The sequence below is a fragment of the Camelus ferus genome, chromosome 3 (genome assembly GCF_009834535.1).
Source record: "Camelus ferus isolate YT-003-E chromosome 3, BCGSAC_Cfer_1.0, whole genome shotgun sequence".
Classification (NCBI taxonomy): Eukaryota; Metazoa; Chordata; class Mammalia; order Artiodactyla; family Camelidae; genus Camelus; species Camelus ferus.
In genome coordinates this window covers 73,856,432-73,879,899 of record NC_045698.1, presented here as the reverse complement: position 1 = coordinate 73,879,899, position 23,468 = coordinate 73,856,432, and the positions used below count along the sequence as shown (strand labels likewise).

The 23,468-nt window shown below is 36.6% G+C and overlaps 1 protein-coding gene across 2 annotated transcripts in view; it reads left to right on the top strand.

Annotated features, from left to right (window-relative positions):
• The window catches only part of FBXL17 (F-box and leucine rich repeat protein 17), a 439,173-nt gene that overhangs the window by 329,348 nt on the left and 86,357 nt on the right, over positions 1-23,468 (top strand). The window lies entirely within an intron of this gene.

Below are 23,468 nucleotides of genomic sequence, written 5' to 3'. Positions count from 1 at the left end.
TATACAACCATTTTACAACGTGCCCACTGTTGATGTAATTATCTTCATGTTGGGATATTAAACATTTCCCCCATAAAACTCTGTTGCCTGTATTAGGTCAATCATCCTTAAGTTTCTTTTCTGAAAAAGCAGATTTAACTGAGCTAGGAAAATCAGAACAGTCTAGTAAGAGTAAGAGCAAGGTCCTCATTGAACCTTATAAATGGGATCTTCAGTATCATTTATAAGCTTGTTATTTCAAAAACTTCAATTGTCACTGTAACAAAAATGAACTGTCAAATTCACATCTAGATTGATTCAGAGTCCATTCATCCTTTTTTCTTTTGATTTCCAGAATTGTTTGTGTATTACCAAAGAAAACAGTAAGTTTATCTTATCCATTTCAATTCATAAATCAAATTCCACTATTCCTAATGCTTGATGAAAACTACCATAATAAAAAAATATCCAAATCTCAGGCAATGACACATTTTTTTCAAGTTCTCTGTAATGGAATAGATTGTTCCAAAACAAAATTTTAAACATATTAATTTTAAAAGGTTTCACCTACATCTTCAATCTTGAATATTACATAAAATAAAAAATATCAGGTAGTATTTAATAAGAATGCATTATAAGCTGATGATGTATTAGAATTAAAATTGTGTATTATATTTTTTTATGGGATCTGTTTACTTGACCTTGGACGTAATCCTATTAATTAAACATATTTTAAGAACTGTAATGAAAAATAAGATTACTGTAGGGAAATGAATTTCCATGAGTTTTGTCAAGGCTTCTAAATTGATAGATTTGCGTCACCCAGCCTGTCTTGTCCTGGATGTGCTAACGAGCAGTCAGAGCTGAAAAAAATGAAGGAAGAGGAGATTTATTTGAGCACATTTATAGGCAATCCATAGCTCAATGACTAGACACTGAATATCTGAGAATTGATTTTTATAAAATAGCTTATTTTAAGAATGAGAACTTTCTCAAGTTCTTTTACTCCCAGAACAAAGACTGTTATCTTACTATATTTTTAGGACGATTGTCTAGGGCAGGCTTTTGATATAAATAAATGATGCATTAACATTGTATGCAGACAGAGTGTATATGCCAGCAGAAAACTAAATGGGGGAGAATTGTGTGTTTATACAATTCCAAGGTCAGTTCACTAACTTTGCTGAGCATCACAGCTGAGATTTTCTTTTCTTTTTTTGATATTTTCTTTTTTCTGTTAACAGCAGATATCCCTTTATCAAACATTCCATAAATCTGAGTCTAGTGAGATAATTTTTTGTAATTCTCCCTTGACCCATTTCTGTGCATGCAGCTTTGTAAACATCTAACAAACAATTGTACAAAACAACCTAGTAGTCTAAAATAGCTGAACTCAGAACTAAAAGAAATTAGTAAATAATCGAGAAAGAGAATTTTCAGTCAAAAAATGTTTTTGATTGACTGAATACTACTGCTTAAGAACATTATTGTTAATTGCCTCTAGGTCTGTTTTTTGTATCTTTTGAATATTGTGGCAACAATGACATGAATGTTATCTGATGGAAATTGCTCTAGGATCAAATCTTCTTGAGTGGAAATTAAATTTACTTATCCAGTTAAAAACTACCAAAGAAGAAAGTCTTTACACCTATTAAGACATAATTGCTTTACCCTTTTTTTAACTGTATAAATAGGGTATCTAGTTTGAACTTTAGAAGGTAATAATCGTTTTAGCTGAATGCAATTTTGGTTACTTTTCACTGGTTTTCGGCTCTCTCTGCAGTTACTCAGTATTTTGTTGACTCATTCAGCGACTTGATCTCATGACAGTACCACTGTCAGTTACCCAGATTGTCTCTATCTTTAGTTTCTTATATTAACTTAGATATCTTTTTACACTCTACATTTTAAATAGTTAATTAATTAGACACTGATTTATTTTTAAATTCCACAGTGACAATAACCAGTACAAAAAGATCTTCATTATAAAACCTTGGTTATAATTTTATTATCCTATTTTGTAAACAGCAAATCTACCCAAAGTGGTATAATATCCTTCTGTGATGAAATATTAACCCATACAAGCTGAAGGAAAGCAATAGATAGTCATTATCAATTTACTATTACCTTTAATTCCTCCCCATAAATTACTGCCCTTTAACAATAAATAAGATTTTGTCCAAGGAGACCCCAAGAGAATCACAATTAGGTAAACATGCTTTAAAAAAATTTTTTTTTAGGAGATTACCCTCTAAAGTCCATATTGTAAGCTATAAGGGCCTGTTAATTGAAGATCTTAAGGATTCAGTCCTGGTGCCGGTGTTAGATTCCGTTCTGCATTTTCATTATTTCCTGGGTGACCGAATAAAAGGCATACTGATTGAGTCTGGAGATTACACTAAGCTCACAGGGGTTACAAATGCTTGCAAAACTAGAACTAGAATTTAAAATGATCTTAATAAATTATATAAATCACATTTCAAAAATATGGAACCGATTCAAGGTTATATCCTAGAGAGAAAAGCAAACTATACTGTCAGCAGAGAGAGGAAGGTTGTCTAAGCACAGAGAGGACGATAAAAAGACTGTGAGCGCAAGGTGAGTCAGCAGAGTGTGGCCCACCCTACAGCAAGATCACAGGGGCCAGGTTTGCTCTTGCCAAAGGCACGTTTAGCTCCTTTGTGGACAAAATTGCAGAAAATTAAGACGTGGCCCACCTGGAGCCTGCTCCATGCCCTTGCCCCGAGGCCTTAGTGGAGGCAGCTGGTGAGAGCAGAACGGAGGGTGTAGCGTGTGCTTGGGGCACCTCTGAACAAGTGGCCCCAGAGTGTGGGGGCCAGGCCTCCTCAAACACCATGCTTTCGGGGAGTACATGAGGACTGACAGGCAAGGAGAGGTGGTAAGAGCTTGTTGGCTGTTAGCAAATCATGCTGTAAACTGCATGTGGTACCAGGATTTAGGGAGTAAGGAAATAATCCTTTGTTATGTTTGGTGTTGTAAAAGCTTTTATTGAACTATTTTGTTGACTGTGAATTTCCACCTTTTAAAAGGAAGTGTGAAAATTGGAAAAGGTCTGTAGAAGAACAACAGAAATGCTTAATGGGATGTAAAATAGGTCGTGTGGGGGGAAGATTAAAGGAGTTTGCTTGCTTAGCCGGGAAAATAGAAAGCTAAGAGATGACTTAATAACTGTCTTAGAGTACGCAGAGGTTTATCTTAGGAAGGCAGACCAGTTCTCTATCCCTACGGCAGGAAGAACTGAAGAAAATTTGTTTAAAGTTGCAAGGGAGAGCTTGCTTCTACGTTGGAAGGGATTTCTTGATTATAAAATGTCAATAAGCATTGTCTAAAGTTCCCAAGAGACATAATACAGTCTTTGAAGGTGTTTAAAATGAAATGAACACCCACTTGGTTGGAAGGCTTAAGAGTTGACCTGCTTGATGGTAGAACTGAGCCAGACAACCTCTTAAGGAATGGAACAGTTCTATCATGGTTATAAAATGTCATAGTCATCTTCCTTTCTTACTCATCTATAAATAAGATAAATTTAAGTTACTAATATTAAGGCTTTATTTGACAATGTCAGGAGATGACTTTGCTCACTGTTTTCCTATCTTTAAACAAGTACACTTCTTTATTCTGTTTCCTTTTGTTTCATTTATTCAGCAATGTCTGCTGAGTGCCTGCTCTGTGCACTCAGTGTCTGCTGAGATCACTGCTCAAGGCCATGAGTGCTACTAATAACTGGACACTCCTTTATTCTTCCTTCACAAACACTGGGCATCTCCCCAATGCTAGAGACTAAAACATGCTTAGAATCCAAATACAGGTGCAAAGACGGCTCTAAAGAGCTCACAGTCTGGTGAATGAGAATAATAAGTAAGCAGAATTGCAGTATAATGTGCAGGCAGCTTGGAAACACACCAGACATAGTGGATGTATCTAATACAGCCTAGTATTTTTTTTGGTGGGGGGGATTGGAGATTTTAAAGGGTTTGCTGAAGGAGATGACATCTGAGCTGAATTGGGGTATGGTGAGAAGGGAGTCCATTGTGCTCTAAAATGCCGGGAGGACTATCATATGAACTGATTGTTTCTACCTAGAAAGACACATAAAAGCATTTGTTTCATTTTGTCAACTAAAACGTTATTGATTCTGTCCTCTGCCCTTTCTTTGATCTTTAATAAAACAATGAAATCTGATTTACAGTCAGTTCTGTTCTAAGGTGACATCCATGTTTCTAAATTCATCATGCTACACAGAAAATTGTAGCTTAGAGGAAAAAATGGGATTAGGGGCAAACTCTCAAAAACTTCATCAGGGACACACGAAATTTTAAAACATTGGGAACTTAATAAAAATGGTAGCACAGTTTTATGCCTCTTGAATAGTTAAGGGATACATAACAATACTACAGTACTACATTGATGCTACAAAAAAAATGTGGCAATGTACCTTAAAATAGACCTGGAGTTTACTTGTGGAAGTCAAGTCAGAGGGCAGAGTGGTAGAAGAAGGTGATCTGAAACCTGATGGAAAGTTGTGACGGGAGATAGGCCTGAATACGACTCATAACTGAGTTATAACAGAGGAAGCGAAATGAGAAGTCTGAGATGTGTGTTCTGTAAATTTCTCCACAATTCAGTTCAGCTGGGTGCAGTTTTCTGCGCTCACCTAGTGTTTCTCACCAAGAACTTGGCATAAGCAAACGTGAAATTTGCATTATGCTCAAATTGTTCCCTAATATATCAGTTCTGTTGGAACAAATTTGCAATTTCAAAACAAGGCTTACTGCAGAACTGAATGTATATTGCTGCAAATTAAGTTCGTGATTTTTTTTTTCACTGTATTTTCTGAAATTTCTAACTCAGTGTCATTAGAATCTATTGGACATATCAGGATTCCTCATAAATCCAGTTTCCTACTTAACTGGTGCTGATGTAAGTGACTTCCATTTCTTCCAGAGCTACATTTTCCTCTCCACTTCTCTAGCGGGAGCGTCCACAGGAAACTTGGCAGAACAGGTGAGGGCCATGATAGTGCAAGTTGTGTTTTGCAATTCTGAGCCTCCGTTTTTGCAGCATTCCACGGGGAGGTGCTGTAACAAGGACAGTGGTGCTTTTTTTTTTTTCACTGTACGAGGTAAACGGACAAAACTGAAAAGGAAAAATCTCAGAGCAATGAGGCTTTGGCCATGGGTCAGTCTCCACAACCAGGCATGCAGAGAGAGTGATGCCTGCTGGAATCAGTGTTGCCTTTTAGTAGCGAGCAGGTGGATCCAAAGATCGGATCTCCTTTCTGCTCTCTCCTTCTTGGCAGTGGGAAGAGGAAAGCCCCACTAAGGGCAGAGGAGGTAGCAGCTGGGGAAGTGGGTCAGGCAGTGTCCCTCATTGAGCTCCTGCCTCCTTTTGAAATATTTCCCTAACAAAAGATATAAGAAAGATGTTTTGTTTTGCTTATCTATGCAATGTGGGAGTTTTGGTTTTTTTTTTTTTCATCTAATTCAACTGTTCCTGCAAGAAAGGCAGCTCACAGCAGGGGAGAAGAAACAGTTTTGGATTTGGGTGGGGTAGCAGAGTCATCACAGGTACCTGATGGTGTTGGTGAAGTGGCCGGAGTCCTCTTGTTCATGACAAGCCCCAGGGTCACAGGCCCAGAGAGAGGGGAAGTGTCCCTCTGTCCACACCAACTCCCACATCCGACAGCAGTATGTAAAAATTGGGAGCTGAAGGGTTAAATTACACCAGATGATAAAATCCTTACATAGCCTCCAGCAAACATTCAGCTGACAAAAATGTTATTGTATGTTCTCTCTTAAAAGCTTTAAGATATGCTTGGGTTAATTAGATTTCCAAATATGCAAATATGCCCTAGTGAGGTTTTTCTGAAATGCACCATTTTAAAATTATGTAGCATGGCATTAGTGTTCAAAATACTGAATTGTAAGACTTAGCCTGAATAGCTTACTAACATATCATATAAATTCATAATTGATCAAACCCATTTATTCCCCACTGTCCACATTATACTGTTCAAATTGGGTTAGAAAGTTTTATGGAAATTAGGTTCTCTAGCATGCTTTGGGGGAAGATCAAGGAGGAGTTTAAATTACAGCAGTGGTTCTTCAAAAAATGCCAATTCACTTGTCTGATATCAATGTTTCCCACGTGCTCAGTTTGGGGAACACGAGGCTTCTCGAGCCCTGAGACTAGGCATCACCTGAAGGAAATTAGAACACAAACTTTGATCTTAAGGGGAAAAAATACGTTAGCAAGTGCATCTGAAATGGTTTCATTTTGTTCACCTGCTTGTGCCAGTGAATAATTCTAAGATTTCAACTTCTGAATAGTTTTCTTTCTTTTTTTTTTTTTTGAAACATTAGATTTTCCTTTAGAAACATGTCATTTTTGGGGGTGGTCTTTATAATCAGTTTTCTGGTGAACTGAAATGTTTGAACTGTATTAGTTTAAAAATCATCTTTTTTTCCTGGAGAACGTTCTGAAATGCACTATATCCTTCAATGCTTTATTACAGTCTATACTGAAATACGCTAAAGATAAGCCAATGATTTCTGAGTAATTCAGATGTGTTGTGCTCCCAGGGCCTAGTGAGGTGTGGAAAGCTATTGATCCATGCTGTTACTGACCTATACCACAGGGTTGACAAACTTAGTCTGGAAAGGGACAGATGGTAAATATTTTAAGTTTTGCAGGCCATGGAGTCTCTGTCACTGCTACTCAACTCTGCGACTGCCTTAGGAAAGCAGCCATGAGTAAAATTTAGTGAATGAGCATAGCTGATTGCCAATAAAACGTTGTCATTGACAATGGTTGAATTTGGCTTGCAGGCTGTGGTTTGACAATTTCTCACCTAAACCATTATCTTTCTCGAGTAATTTATTAGAAGTTCATTGTTGTCCTTTCTTGATGTTTTGATGTTCGTCTATTTCTTCCTTTAGCAATGTCTCACCCTTTTCTGTTTATTGCTTTTGATGTGGTTTGGACTACAGGGGAAAAAAACAGAAAAACTAGCTTGTTAGATTTGTACCTAAAATAAGAATCACCAGACTCCAAGGGAAGGGACAAAGGCTTTCCAGTAAAGAAGATACCCAGGGCCTTTACTGTGGCTTTCCTTCTCCATGCTTGCACAGAGACCATTTTTAATTGTTTCTAGATTCTTGAACAAATTGTTAATGTGGAAAATAAGCTTTGTGTTAAAAGAATTTTGTTGTAGTTCAGTGGGCTTTTGTAACTATACATCACATTCGCTTAAAAAGTAAAAACAAATTTTTCAACTACATTTTCATGGGCATAATTTAGTGTGTCTCGTCCAGTGTTTTCCATATTTATGAATAGTTTATCAAGAGTAACAGATGTGTCTACTCTAAAAGAAGAGACTAAGTTGCCTTTCAGATGAGAAGAAATTGCCCTGCCCTTACCGTGATCAGTGTACTGTAATATCTTGTGCTTACTCTAATTTACTTTATTCACATAACTAAACTTTGTTTTTGAGTTGTTGGGAAATCTTTCATCTGCCCACATAGCTGATCTGTTGAGAGCACTGGATTTGGGCTCAAAATGTAGCTCTAGCACCTATAGTTGTGTGATATTAGAGGCAAGTTACTTAACTTTTCTGAGCCTTGGCTCTTTCGTCTATAAAGTAGGGGTAACAAGGGTACCTGCCTCAAAGCATAGTTGTTCTATTTCTTTGATGTTGCCCTTCTATTTTTTTTTGTTTTTAATTGAAGTATAGTCAATTTACAATGTTGTGTTAATTTCTGCTGTATGGCATAGTGATTCAGTTATACATATATATATTCCTTTTCATATTTTTTCATTATAGGTCATTACAAGATATTGACTATAGTTCCCTGTGCTATACAGAAGGACCTTATTGTTTTGATGTTGCCCTTATTATTCATCCTCTTTCTCTCCTCCTTTCCTTTAGTGACATTCAAACCATAGGTTTAAATCTTACCATGCTATTTAAGTTAGCATATCCCATTAAGGCTCTTTTTTCCCCCAGTTCACCATTAAAGCAAATAATACCTGATATTAAAACAGTTTGTTTCACTTTAAAACAGGAGGCCACAGCGATACATGGAATATATAAAGTGAGGATTCATAATGTAAAAAGCCATCTCTAAGTACAGAAAACGTTATTTTATCATTTTCACTATTTTATTACTAGATATCTAAGGTGTTATCTACATCTACTTTGGGATGCATGCTCAGTAAAATATTGAAAATTCTGTATTAAACAGGCCCTAAAATAAAATCTGCCAGTTCTGGGAGGTGATAAGTTTAGCTGTCAACATTGGTCAGCCAGTTCTTCATACTTGCACATCCAAGAAGTTCCAGAGATTTAATTTTATTACTCAATTTCCTAGTTTCTGTTACCATAGGAATTTAGGAAGATCTAGCTCCCTAAGCATCAACTGTCCAACAGTTACTGTTCTGATAATTTCTATAGAAACATAATTCTCAATCTCATTGGTATACACAGTTTTTTGTGTAACCCCCCAAAATGATCTAAACTCACGAGGACCCCAATAATGGTATGAGTAGTCTAGCTGATGGAAAGTGTCTCATTGGATAATTAGGCAAATCAGTTGGTACCCAGAGCAAATTGCTTATTTTTTCCAGGCAAGAGTTGTCCCATCTTTAAAATAAGGAGATGGGAATTTAGGTTTTACGATGACAGAATAAAAACATTTCTGTACCCTTCTGTTGAAAATCATCCCACAACTAGGAAAAAAGAAACACAAACATAAAGTTCGATTATGATTAAAGTAGGGAATTACCCACCATAGGCCAAAAACACAGCCTGTGAAGTTAGAAAGCAGATGGAAGAATGATAAATGATTAGAGTAACGAAAAGGTTCTGGAAATCATATTGATGACTGTACAATCTGGTGAGTGTAATTGTTGCTGCTGAACAGAGCCTTTAAAAGTAGTTAAAATGGCCAAGTTTTAATATATGTTTTACCACAATAAATTTTTTAAAGGAATGGTAAGTGGTTTAGTAGAGAGAAGGGAGGTCAGACAAAAATGCTTGCAAGTTGAGAGTACCAAAAAACAACTAACCAACTTGCCTCCCAGAAAGATCTCAGGAATGGGAGGTCACAGAGTAATAGAAGGTTGAGGGTATGAAAACAGGGATTGCTTGAAAATGTGTACAAGCTGCAACTAGACTTTCTGATCATCTCCACTGTTCCTGATCAGATGACCTCACCACTTCCATCCAGGCAGGAGATGATGTCCTGGGGAAGACCAGAGAGTCTCAGGACTTGGAGGCTACCGGGACTGAGGAGTGTGAGGTACCACACTGAAAGCACACGTGAAAGTCTGGTAGTACTGAACGTGAGCCTCTAGCCTCGAGCCTCTAGCCTCTTCCCCTGATGAGCTCCAAATGCAGAGAGGGCCTATCCCTGTGAGCCATCTCACTAGAGTCATAGCTGATTTTAAAATGTGGAGCCAAGGAGCCTAAGCAATGGTTGAAAGACTTGAAAGTCATTTCCTCTGGAAAGGAGGAGGGGAGGGCATGGGCAAGTACCCCTAAGTTTTTGACAGGCCTTTTTTTACTATTTGATTTCTACATTATATGCATGCAAAAGTTTGGGTTTTTAAACAATTAAAATAAATGTAGAAGTCTTGAAATAAGGGACAATTTCTAACAGTCCATCTTGCCTTTTGTTTGCTTTCATCATGTTTAGTCATATTGTCCTTTAAAGAAAATACTATTTCTAGATTCTTGCCTTATTCCATAAGGGGAAAAAAAATCACCAAAATAGCTTTCTCAGGAGTGCTAATTGGTGTTATCATATTTTTAGTGTAAAATGTATTAAGATAGATATTTTCCTTCTAGTAATTAATTATATGTCTGTACACTAGACTACGTCTACTTCAAGATCAGTAAATTGGCCCTTATTCAGAATATCTAATGATACAACTTCGGCTGGGCCTAGCTTCATTTTCTTTTTTCCTTTGAGGAAACCATTTACTAAGTAATGGAATATGGGGTATGCTTAAAACCATATTTGAAGGAGAAGGGTCCAATCTAATATCCAGCTGCTTTGCATTTGCATAGAAAATGTGTGCTAATTTCAAAAGGTCTTATCTACCCCTTAGAGAAGGAATGGGATTTTATATTTTGCAGCATCTTATTTCCATATAGAGATATCTTACTGGCCTATTCACTAACAGGCTTATATTTTAATTCATTTTTATGAAGCTAAACAATGAGTTGATTTAACAGACATTGTTATAATAGGTATTTTTCAGCAGACTACTGCAGTTGATTTATGCAGTTCTTTATGTTTGCTCCTATGAAAAGACTATTTTCATCTTTTGTTTTTATTTTCCAAACATACAAGGGTCACTAAACCTCTTTAGAAATTGCTTCTGAATAGTCATTCTTTGTGTGGAAAAACTACAGTATATTCCTTAAGTGAAATTCAATCAACTACTTTTATGGTAACTGGGCTTAAAAGACATCAGTGAAAATACCCACACAAGCTCTTAAGATCAAGGCATTTGTTTCAGCTGACTTTAGTATGTACTTATCCATTGTGCATCAGATAATGAGCAAAATAGCCAGACTTCTAATAAGCAAGTACAATATAGACAAAAGAGAACACTGATTTAAGGTCCTAGTGTCAAATGCGGTAAAACACTCTGTTTATAGCAGGTCAGGCTTGGGTTTACAATTAGCACTAATTACTGAGAAAAAAATCAAAACCGCAGCTTTAAGGAAGGACACTTTTCACTGCAAGATCAAAGCCAGTCTCTGCAGAATAGGGAAGCCTCTACCACTTAATTGCACTGAAGTGCTAATTGGATTGTAAGGAACTTTCATGAGTTCCTCCAATTAGCCAGCCATCCCTGACAAAATCCGAAAAGAAGAGATTATGAGTTCTTAGAGCTTTTGTCTGTAAGGTTGCCATTTGTATACCTGAGTGAATGTAGCCTTGCCTCCTTTTTATGCAGATTGAGGTCTTTGGGGTCTTAGTTATCAGCTTCCTATAAATAGCCTTCAATGTAAAGCTATCCATTGGATATGAAGTCTTCACTGCGTGCTAATGACAATGGGGCAACGTTTAATGGGAACTATTATTTTTATTACGATTCTTCATTTAAAATAGGAGAGTTGGGTACAGCTTCTTGGCTCAGGATTGTTATCACATGCAGTTAGGATCCAGTTAGGATATTTGTATTACATTTGATATTTGTATTACATTTAAGTACTCTTCACTTTGGGTAATTTTTTTGAAAGGAACGGATAATCAGTAATTTCATAATGTTTATTTGCTAAGTAATAATTTTTATACCTGAGAATTATTCATGGCTCTAATTGTGCTTTGCCCATACGCTGCATCCCCTGTGATTTTTATTGTTGTTGTTTGATCATATAAGGCAGCGACAAATCTGCCAGCTCACCACATGAAAGCTCATATGAGAGTGATCTCTTTGGGCAAAATCATCCATTTGCATAAAGAAAATGGGAACCTTTGCTTGATGCCAGGTCCTCCCTATGTATTGGAAGCTGTGTGGTGAATTCACCTGTCTCTATTAGATTGGGTCCATAATAAATCTTAAAAAGTTCTTACTGACATAAAACCTATTCCACTTTATTTACATTCCTCAAACTTTGTTTATTTGGACATTTGCCTAGGTGATAAATGTGCTAGATCTCCTTTTGTACTGGCAAAGGAAGACAAACTTAAGCATTTATCCAGGATTTTAGATGTTCTGAATTATCTGATTAACCTCATTAACTAGAAAAGAATCTACTTCCCACACTTTACTTTCTGTGATAGAGACCCTACAGTCAGTTTTCAAATAATAAAATTGTTGATTTGCATCCCCAAAATTTGAGTATGCTAAAGATAACAACAGAATGTCAGAGATTAGTAATATGGTTTTCTATGCTCCAAGAGTCAATGTGTTTCATGCTCAGTTTTTGTATTTTTATAATAAATTGGAGGTCTTATAGTAATGATGGTACCTACTAGGTGTGCAATTGGTACTACTAGGAGTTTTCCATACTTTACCTCTCTTACTATACCCCTCAAAAAACAGTAGTGCTGTCCTCACTTTACAGATAAGAAACCTGAAGCTTAGAAATGCTCAGTTGCACAGCTGTTTAAGTAACCCAACCACTAACTAGAGAAGCCAGGATTGAAATCCAATTTTTCTGACTTCAAAGCCTTCGCTCTCAGCTTATTGAAATTAGTGGCAAATTAGATCCTGCCCCTTATGTTTAGTCTTGCACCTTGTACATTTCTTATCTGGGACTTATAATTTATACCTATATGTTGTTTCTGTTTAATTTTTCATTCCCCATTTTGGAAGCAAGGGACTGCGTCTATTTTGTTCATCAGTGCCGAAGAAGAGTGCCTGGCCCACAGCAAGCTCTCAATCATTGGGAGGATGGGGGTGCCTGTACCAGGGCCACGGGCTTCTCACTCCCAGTTCCTTCAAGTATTCCAGGGACTTGAAAATATGTGTAGTTTAGTAAAAGATCAGTATTATAGAATCCTACAAATAATAAGAAAATACTTTATTCTTTGATAGTATGTGATTACTTCTTCCAAATATTTTACGTGTTTTTTTTTTCTCCTCATCATGAACACGTAATTTTCTGTTACAGATAAAAACCTCCCTAAAGGAGGATGGATTTTATACCATGAAATTATTCAGATAGCTTTTTAAAATTAGGTTACTGGGTGGCAGGCATTGTTTAAAATAACTACCTTCTCTATAAAATATTATACTTTTGCCAAACTCAGGCATATCAATGAGGACTTCTATGTAGATCTTGAAATTACTAAAGTTGTTACAAGAATTTTATCAGCTATGTAAATTTATTGATATCCACTTCTCCATTCTAATTTATGAAGTAGCTTATGGTTCGATTAGTTTCTTTAAAATAAAATGGAAAGTTGTTCATTAAAAAAAAAAACCTAACACTTGCTGTTATTAGTTTCATACAAACTGGCCCACAGACATCTAAGATGCATTTAAGAATATAAGAAAACATTTTAAAGTCCCATTTGGCATGAAAGGTAGTAGCAATATTTTCTGTGTTAATAGTCTTTCAGTTTTTACATGTGATATTTCTTCTCCTAGTAGTTTATATTCCTCATCTGTAAAATGGGAGTAATACCCATATGAAAGGGCATGTGTTGTATTGTCGTGGAGGAGAACTGACAGAGTAGATGGTCAATAACTGGTAGCTATTTAGATAGTGGAATGTTAGTACTCACAGTAAAAGCATGAATTATTAAATAATGCCTTTACTGGTGTTTTACCCTACGCAAAGAGTTTTGTACTATAAATCCTAACTTATACGGTTGACCCTTGACCAGCACAGAGATTAGAGGCATTGACCTTCTTCACAGTTGAAAATCTATGTAACTTTATAGTTGGCCTTCCATGTCCGTGGTTCTGCATCCCCGAATTCAACCAACCAGCCAGGGATCATGAAGTACTGTAGTGTGTATTTACTGAAAAAAATCCACGTATAAGTGGACCCACACAGTTGAAATTCATTGTTGTTCAAGGGTCAACTGTGTATGTGTGTGTATATATATAAAATACATAATGTTAATAAAATTTTTAATTTTTTGGTAAAATATGCATAACATTTGTCATTTTGACAGTTTTAAGCGTACAATTCAGTGGTGTTAAGTATATTCACAGTATTGTGCAGCCATCATCATTATTCATTTCCAGAACTTTCCAAATAGAAACTTACATATTTTATTTTACATTTTAAATCACTATCCATTTTTAAAGAATTAGACAACAAAATTATATTTAACAGATCTAGAGTGAACATTTATTGTGTTCCCTTTATTTATTCCAAAGGCATTTCACTCTCTTATGGATCACATTTACTATAAGGAATTAATGAATAAAAGTCATCATTGTAAAAATCTTGATCTTTTCTTACCCAGATTCTGAGAACCCGTCTCCTGTCCTTTGTTCCCCCCATCTATTACCATGTCCTCACCCAGGAACACTTGAAGTTAAAAAGTTTACCTGAGAAAATTGTGCAGCTGAGATTGGCATTCTCACAGCCAAATGAGGCATTCTCAAACCAGGTGTCTTTCAGGAGAGAAATGTTTATCAGGAAAACCATTTGACATGAGTTCCATTTAATCCACAGTGTGCCAGGTTTTGACTGATTTTAACTTACCTGTGAGTTTGCATCATCTCTGATGACTTCCCCCGTCCTTGCCCCAGTCTTGGTGTCTACACCCCACCACCGTTCCCTTGATTACCAGAGGTTGACTGCACTCGAAGATCCCATGTCTGTGCCTCTTGCTTGCGTTGCCTTTTTTGCCCTAGTGCTCCTCCCCAACTTGAGCCTCCACTTCTTTGCAGCCAGGCTGGTTGTTACTGTCTACTTTGTGCTCAGTTCAGACTTCACCTTCTCAAGGAAATTTGGCTGGCACCCAGCCACCTGCCTCTTTTCTGTACTCCCCTAACTTCCTGCGCATGCATACTCTCCAGTAACCTGCATCACACTCTGCTGAGAATAAATACTTACTGGCTTTCCTTCCCTTTAGATTGGAAACTCCTGCGGTCAGGCAGTGTGACTTACAAATATTTGTAACCCTATTTCCTAGCACAGTACCTGGCACAGAGGAGGCCACTAGTAGTTATTAAATAAATGTTACAGTGTTAGAGTTTTTTCCAGTTGTTGTCAACCTGTCAGACCCAAGACCAGTGTATTGCTGTATTTGTATTTTCAGTCTATCAGAACCCTTTGGGAGTTACTTTTAGGATGAGGATAGAAGAATGAGCAGCTGTGCATGTCAGGAGCCTCAGTGAGGACAAGTCGAGTCCCAGAACCATGGGTAAATAAATGAGCTCTGGCCCACATGAAGAGCAATGGATCCAAAGGAGCAAAAATAAAAGGGAATCAAGAACCAACAGGAACCACAAAGTTCTCCAAATTTGCCTTCTGCCCATATTATTCCTGTTCTTGATTAATCTGAATATCAGTTTCCACAGCAGAATAAGGCCCTGGGACTTGTGTGTCACGTGAGAAGGAAAGTACATAGATTAATTTTAGTCATTGAGAACAGATCTACTGAAACATTCCCTGCAGTAAGTATGGATTTTATTACAAAGTGCTGAATAAACCTCCCAGAGCTTTTCTTGCCTTTGTGAAACCATGTTAGTTCCAAAGACCGAAAAAAAAAAAAGCATAAAAGAAGCAGGGAACTCAGAGGCCATTGCTGGCCACAACTTCAACAAACCACTTTAAGCTCTAGTTTGTGTTAATTAAGACCATGTTGGAAGGGACCTGAAACTGATGTTTTCAGTAAAAAAAAAAAAAAAAGGAAGACATAGTCCCCATGTTATAAGAACCATTATAACAAAACTTTGTACACTGGGCATGTGAACCTTTTTGCATAATAAAAGCTAGTCCTATTAAAATATAACGTACGATGGGGCGATTAGACGATGGGGCGATTAGCATGCTTTTCACAGTGTGATCATTGAAACGTACCAAGCAAATAAACTAGTGAATTTGATGAGTGAGTAAAAGAGGGTATGAAGTTGATTAGAACCAGGTGAAAGGCAGGTGAGGCACATCACAAAATGCTTACAGAAATAAAATCTACCTCGGTAACAAAGAGCTGCTTGTGTGCGTGTGAGTGAGTGTGTGTGATTATTCAGCAGCCCTGCATATTAAATAAAGATCATGACTCAGAACACTTTAATTTTCTGTGTAACTGAATAAAAGTAAGTTGAAAATACCTGAGGTTCTTCTAAAGGATTCCTGATCACTCCTCTTTATGTAAAGTGGTCTTTGTACTCCGCTAGACCTAGGGTTCTGCAAAGAGAATTTTACCCATCAGCATCTAAACTCAAGTTATCGGTCAGCCCTGAATGCAGAGGGCCCCCACCTTAGAAGAGAACAATTCCATGGCCCATGCACTCATCAGAAATATCATGGGCTATTGTGCCTGTAAGAGAAGTCCCTTTGATGTAAGCACCAAGGCTGTTACCATGGAGACCACATTCAAGTCACTTCCTGACGCCAAAGCACCTGATCTTCATGTCTCCACTAATTTCCACAGAACCTTGACCATCCTTGACATTTTTAACTCTAATATGACAGAATTTATTTTAAGAAAACGTGTTGACCCCACCCTCATTCATAAAACTGAGGACGCAGAATTTTGAAAGATGTGCCGTAAGCCCTGCAATTTAGAACCTGATGCAGCTTTTCCTTCATTTTCTTATTTCTTAGCATCATGACAGGATTGTTTTCTAGGTAATTTTCAATGTTGTTTGAATTTAGGAGAAAGCACAGGCCTGTCTAATGTAGGGGAAATGGGTCACAGGGTTTTAGCTGGCAGCCACGTGATCTAGGAAGAGACAAGGACTAGAAAAAGAGACTGCTGTTTGGGGCTAAACCAGAAGCATCCATTGGAGTGTTCGCTTTAGAGCTTTTGCATCATTCCTCAAAGAAGGGAGGCCAGAGCTTGAGTGATTCCAAAGCCTCCATTAGGTTGTATCGTACGTAGGCTGCTGATGGACGAGTCACAGTTGGGGCAGAAGCAGTGGCCCTTGAAAGGGAGCGATTGAAGGACTGAGAAACTCCGGTAACTTTTCATTTGTGGATGAAGAAGGAGCTTCTAATGATGTATTTTGTGAGGTGTACAAAATGCAAACATGCTACAACTCACATTTTTAAGTAAAATAAAGAACATGTGGTTTCCTGTAAATTCTAATTTCTAATTTGTCATATTGTTTTTACCGAACTCTAGTTGTATGACATCAGTTTGAAATAAAACTAAAGAGGAAATGGATGAGTTTTTTTAAAGTGAGGCCGTAGGAGAGAGGAGCACGCAGTAGGTATCTCTGCATTAAACAGCTAAGTCATATGCGTTTCGGTGCTTTTTAAGGACAAGTTAACTTGTACCTGGCCCAACTACAGAAGGATGAATAATTAGGCTGTTCTTTCTTCACCAGAGGAGATAGAAAAAGATACATTAGCTGTCGATTGTCAGCTTTTGAGCTCATTGAACTATAGATAACTCTGAGGTCTGTACAGTATATCTTTTGTTGTGAGAGTAAAGATTGTATTTTAGTCAATAGGAGTCTTAAAACTAAATAAGGGGAAAGGATGATGGCCTCTGAAAGGAAAGGAGATAGTTAAACTTACATAAAATATGCAGGAACAGTTCAATATCTCTTTGTGCTGAGAACAACTGACAAAAAACAGGATCTGGGCTATCTTCTTTACTCATGATTCACTTTTTTTTAAGCCACTTCATCTCCATGTACCATAGTTGACTCATAATCATAAGGGAGGTAATTATGCTCTCCACCTGTATGACGTGGCCGTAGTACTAGTTCAGTTTAGCTCCTTTCCCTACCACATCAAAGGTTAGGAGTTTAGTACGTGCACACAGGGCTTCATGCCCTGCACAGGATGCCTTGTTCACAAACTGCTGTTTAAGGATACCTTGATGTCCATCACCCACTGGAATCAGCTAGGTCACCTTACGGCTGCTCAAAAAAATGAGAATGGGGGTACATTTTAAAACATTTTTGGTTTTTCCTCAATCCAACTGAATCACCAGGACATTTCTACCACAATTATGAATATTTGCTAACTATATTCTCTGTAGTTAAAATACATTCAGAAGTGTTAGCTTTTGTTATACATGTACATAAGTGTGCGCTTGTGCTGTGTTTAGGTTATACCTGAGCTGATGTGGGCAGAGGGCTATATAGTTATGTTAGGTGGAAAACAGGAATGTGCCCCAAATTGAGGGGTCAGATATAGTCAACGCATTAAACTCTGTTTGAAGCTCTGAGAGATGACAAGCACCATTTTCTTCACTAATATCAGCTTGAATTATAGTACTTTTCAAGTAATGGGTTTCTTAAATGTACCTTCCAAATAGGCATTAAGATTCTCTTCTTCCTGAGTGATTATTTTTTGTAATTTGGCCTGAAGCCACATTTTCTAACCAACGAAGAAATCTTGTTTCCGTTCTCTCCTTTCCAGTGTTAGAACTGTTTATTAGCGTGTTACTTCCTGATCGCACTAATTGGCTGAGTCTAGCGGAGCAGTTGGTGGAACCAGATGTTGTTTACACCCGCTCTTCCTGGGTCTCTATCCCCATTTTCCTCACCTGTATTACTTCTAAAGCCCTAATGCCCTTTGTCCTCTTAGCTGTACGCTCTGGTACAAGGATCTTAATCAGTGACGCTAGAAGGTTGAGAAAGCCCAAAGGAAAGAAACTAATAATCAAGAAATGACTATGTTAAGCAAAGCAGTGAAACCATGTAAATTTAAAATTAAAAGAATCAGTCTCACAGTTCTGAAGGTGACAAATTATATCTTAATTTTAAATGTGAAATGTATGCAAATTCATTTGCTACCTTTCCAATCCTATGGGTGCCTAGATTAGGCACAGAGAGACTCTAAAAATTACCTTTGTTTTGGAACTATGTCTTTTCAGTGCTTTTCTTGACTTTCTCCTCAACTGTCAAATAGCCAGTCTCTCCCCCAAAATTAATTTGGTGAAGAATTGGTAAAACTTCTCAGAGTTTCATCAGCTCACCTTGTCTTGGAGAGTTAGGAGCACATCACCCCAGAATAGTCTGTTTCTTTTCTTGGCTACTGTTTTGAACAATTTGTGGACCAGCTGCAGAACAAGTTAATTGTCACTGTGGGGACTGAACTAATAATACTATCTTTGAGAGCCTCCTGTGTGCCAGACTCAGTGTAAATTTTCTTTAATCCCGGAGCACCTGTACGTGATACTAAAATCCTTACTTTCAAGATGAAGTGTACAGATCTTAGAGAGTTTATGTCACTTGCCCAAAGTTAGATTGTAAAGGGAAGAAGAGACTTGGAGCCTTCGGTCTACCTGACCTCTGATCACTATACATTATGCCTTTGGAAAGAAAGCCAGAGATTATCAGCACCATACTGTACACAAGCAAAGTGGCCAACCAAGTCCTTCTTCAGCAGTAGTTCCTAAACCTTACTGTGCAGAATAATCACATGGGGAGCACAGCAAAATTGCAGATTCCTTACTATACCCACAGAGGAATTTGAATATACCTCCAGGAATCTGAATTTTTGAGAAGTACCCCAGATAATTCTGCAGCAGATTTCCACTTTGAGAATTGCTTTTCTAAATGTATTAATAAAATATCTGTGTCTGTCTGTCCATCTGTCCATCCATCCATCCATCCATCCATCTTGTGTGTGTGTATCTGGAAGAGTTTCCATATAATTTTTACTTGAAAAAGAAAAAAACTGACTTCTCTTTCCACATGATGGTTAAGTTTTTGGTAGTTTAATGGCAACCCCTTCACAATCTAAGCCCTCTTTCTCTGTCCACTGTCTTCTTCCCAAGAAAGCTAAAGGGTTGGTTTTTCCTTCTTCAGATTGATTCAAGAGTTCATTGATTTTTAAGTTGAGGCTTTTCAGGTATTTCTAAAAATATTTTCATCTTGATAGGGTTGGAATTTTATTTAAGGTTGACATCTATTAACATTTTGAGAAACCTCTCTTTTGACACTTTTAGCCATATAGATTGATTTTAATTAGGGGACACAACTTGCTTTAAAATTTCTTTGGTAGGTGGGCTATTGCAAACCCAGATATAAGCGTAGGCTACCTGGAAAATCTGTCTCTGAAATAATAATGAATTGGGGAAAAATAAGTGTAGCAGCACATCTTTTGTTATGAGAGATTTTTAATTTAAAAACTTAGTTTTCCATAAGCCAGTGCATTTTTCATGGAGAAAGGCTGTTGATGACACTTCCTAAAGTGCTGCAACATTTTGCTAATTTAAAAAAGGTCTCCTTCAGATCGATCGCAACCTTATCAATAGGATGATCTCATTCATCTCCTTTGGAGACTTTTGTCACAGGGAGCTGCAATAGCGCTGAGCTGCCTCTACTCTGATTGCAAAATCAACATTAGAGAGGTTTTCAGAATCAGTCTGTGGTAAAGTGAAGCATCTTTGTGATCTTTCTTAGTTACTAGTTTTTAAAAAAATCACAGACCCATGCTACTGATATTATTCACTCTTAATTTTTTTCTTAAGACCAATTGCTATTTAGGTAAGAGGGAGAATGATTTTGTGGTATGTATTGAATTTATGGTTCCTTTGGACCAGTACTTCCTCCTGATTAATGCATTAATTTTGTTCATATAAATTATTCTATTATTTGTTGGAAACAATTTTTAAATATCACCAAATGTAATAAAAAATGAAATTCCTTATAGTTTACTAGTTTTTAGCAGTTCTTCTAAAACTTATTTTATTATTTGAAAGAATAATTTTGTTTCCTTGAGGTTGGGTAAAATTGAGAGTTGATTTTCAAAATAAATGCATTACATGTTCCACACTTAACATATCTGATATGTCAGATAATTAATGAGACTGAATTTCCTGTGTGGATTTTGAAGTAAATCTCTGGCATTAAATAAGTCACTTTTTGTATTGGAGCAGTAATTGAGCAATCTAAAATTCCTTGAGCCTAATTTTACAGATAATACTAAAAATGAGAAAGTCAGTTTTCTTATAATTAACCTTCTTCCATTTCTTTTCTGCTTTTTACATTTCTTAATTTTGTCCTGACCATTTCAGCTTTCTAATATTAATTTATCTCAATTTTCCTTCATTTCTAGTCATCTGTGATCAAAACCACTTTCTCTCCATCTACTATCGTTTCATTCATCTCTCCTTTTAAAATCTGTTTCCTCTCCTGTAGCCTCATGAATATGCCATGGTATGTCAACTTTCTTTGACTAATTAGGAGGGGGAAAAGAATTCTTCACTTTGCTTTTGAGATTGTCATTCTCCCTGTGTACCAGTGGAACAATTAAAATCAGCTGTGTTTGCCTACTAATGATTCCGTAAGTTAGACGTGCAAAATTGAAATAGGATGTTTTCCTTTTGAGGACCCCTGCACTCTGTAACAGTGCGCCCTCCCTTGCACTATGGGCCAGTGGACTGCTGTTCAGTGCATAGGCATAGCTTAGCTACTTGCTAAACTGATCTTTCCTGAGACAGCACTGACCACTTGAAACTGTTGCTACTTTATACTATTTCTGTGTGTTTTATATATATGTCAGGAAAAGCATTACTTAAATGGCCACATGTCGGTCATATCCATAATACTTGATAGGGTTATTTTATATTCATTTTATTATGTGCATACCTATTTACCTTTCTTCTCATTTGGAAATACTATATTACATGAGATGCTCTTCTAAGAGGAATATTTTTTCAACACTCAGTTTTTATCTTTTAATATTCAAAACTATCAGAAAATACATGCAAGCATCTTATTCATGTTTTAGAGCTATTTCAGCTAATAAGTTACAAGAAATATGAGTCAACACAATGAGAATTTATTGAGTACCTACTATATGCATAAACTTTTCTAGGTTTTATGAGAATTATTTTAAAAATTTAAAATTTGATAATTAGTGACATAGTAAGATATAAGATATATGATTAACTGTCAGCATAATTGGTAGTCCCAATCAATGTTCTGTGATTTCAGAGAAAAGAGAAATCAGTATGAATTGATGACCTTGGAAGGGTTGGTTGAAGAGACAGTGTTTAGATTTGTCCTTGAAAGATGAGTACATTTGTATTTTATATCCATACCAAAAATCTGCTACTGATTCTATTTAGAAGATAAAAGGGAGGTGATTTTAAGACTTTATGCTAGGATAACTTAGAGAATGAGATGTCATTAGTCAAAGAAAAAAAAAGGTGTCGTAGGAGCTGGCTTGAGAGAGAAGGTGAAGAATCTGATGGTGGACATTTGAAGTGTAATGTCCAGTAAGAAGGTAGAGATACAAGAGACCAAATGATGCACCAAGGGTAGAAATGGATGCAGTATTGGATGGTAGAGAGCAGACAAATGGAATTGCAGGGACCAGTGTTCCAGTCAGTGCCCTCCCTGCCGCCAACAAGGTAAGTTTAGTCAAGCAATTTCATGGCTTCCAGCTTCCATTTTCTTATACGTAAAATAAGAGTCCTGCAATTCCTTGCATTTTAACATTCCATAAAGAAACATGTCAGTGTTCACCACACATAAGTAATAGTTGAATCCATAGACATACATCTATCTAACTTTTGAGAAAAGAGGAATATTTAGTGAGAGTAAAGAAGGAAAGCTGGTCCTGGAGGAACAGTGAAGTTTTGAAGTGGAAGAAGACAAAATAGAAGAGGATGTGTTGCCATGGGGCGATGATAGTGTTAAGGAGGAGAGAGAAGCAGCATGTGTGTTAACAGAGCACAGACATAAGTCAGGAGTGACAGTTCATGTTTCGTGACCTTCTGTCCAGCCTGCGTCTGATGAGGTGGAACTTCGTGCTGTGGAACTGAACTAGTGTTTTTTAGGAGGCTGTAATCACAGATCACAAGATGTGTCTGTATGGATTTTCCCTTGCATTGAATATTTGAATATTTTGCATCATGAAAGTCAAATTAACTTATTGACTGTTCTAAAAAAAAGCTAGACTTCTTTAGGCCAAATTGTATTCACATACACAATCACGTGTACAATATAAGTTAGTCAGAATATATAAGGTATATAAGGTGTCACTTATACCATGTAAATTGTTCAAATAAACTTGCTTTCATCTCTGATTACTTACTTCAGGTTTTGGAAACATGCCAATATTTTAAACAGAACCACTGAAAACATCATTTGATTACCTGAGCTAGTTGATGGTATATTAAAATAATACAAACGCACTTGTGAACCCAATATTCAACACACATCAGAAAACTATAATTTGAAGAGATCTTCAAAGGCCTAACAGTTTCTGTCTTTCAAATTTAACCCTTCAGTAAGAAATGATTATATTAAAATACTCATCATTTCTAACCAACTCTGTGACTGGAGTCTCAAATAACTAATTAGTTATTTATTCCTCAGGGATGGTACTAAGATAGTTTCAGTAATGTTGGAGGCAGATGTGGAAAACTGCCAACACCTAAAATATCTACTTTAATTTTAAGACTGTTAGTAATGCAAAAAAAAAAAAATCCAATTTTTGTCCTATCAAAAGAGAGAAAACCAGAGAAAGGTCATTATAGAAGAATACAAAGAGTAAATATAAAAATGCTTGAAAGAGAGAAGCCATCAATTATTTTTATTTTATTTTTTATTGAAGTACAGTTATAATGTGTCAATTTCTGGTGTACAGCATAATGTTTCAGTCATACATGTACATACGTATATTTGTTTTCATATTATTTTATGTTTCTACCCCTGAATTGGCAGATGTTCATACTTAAACCAATGACTAAAAGTTAAAAAGGAGTTTGTTTTTTTAAAAAAAAAAAAAGTGTGTGCATTCCTGTCCTCGAGGTTCTACAAGTTTTAAAATAGTCAAGATTTTAAGAAATTTGTTGAGTTAAAATGAGGCAAGAAATATTAATTCTAATTAGTATTTATTCTCATAA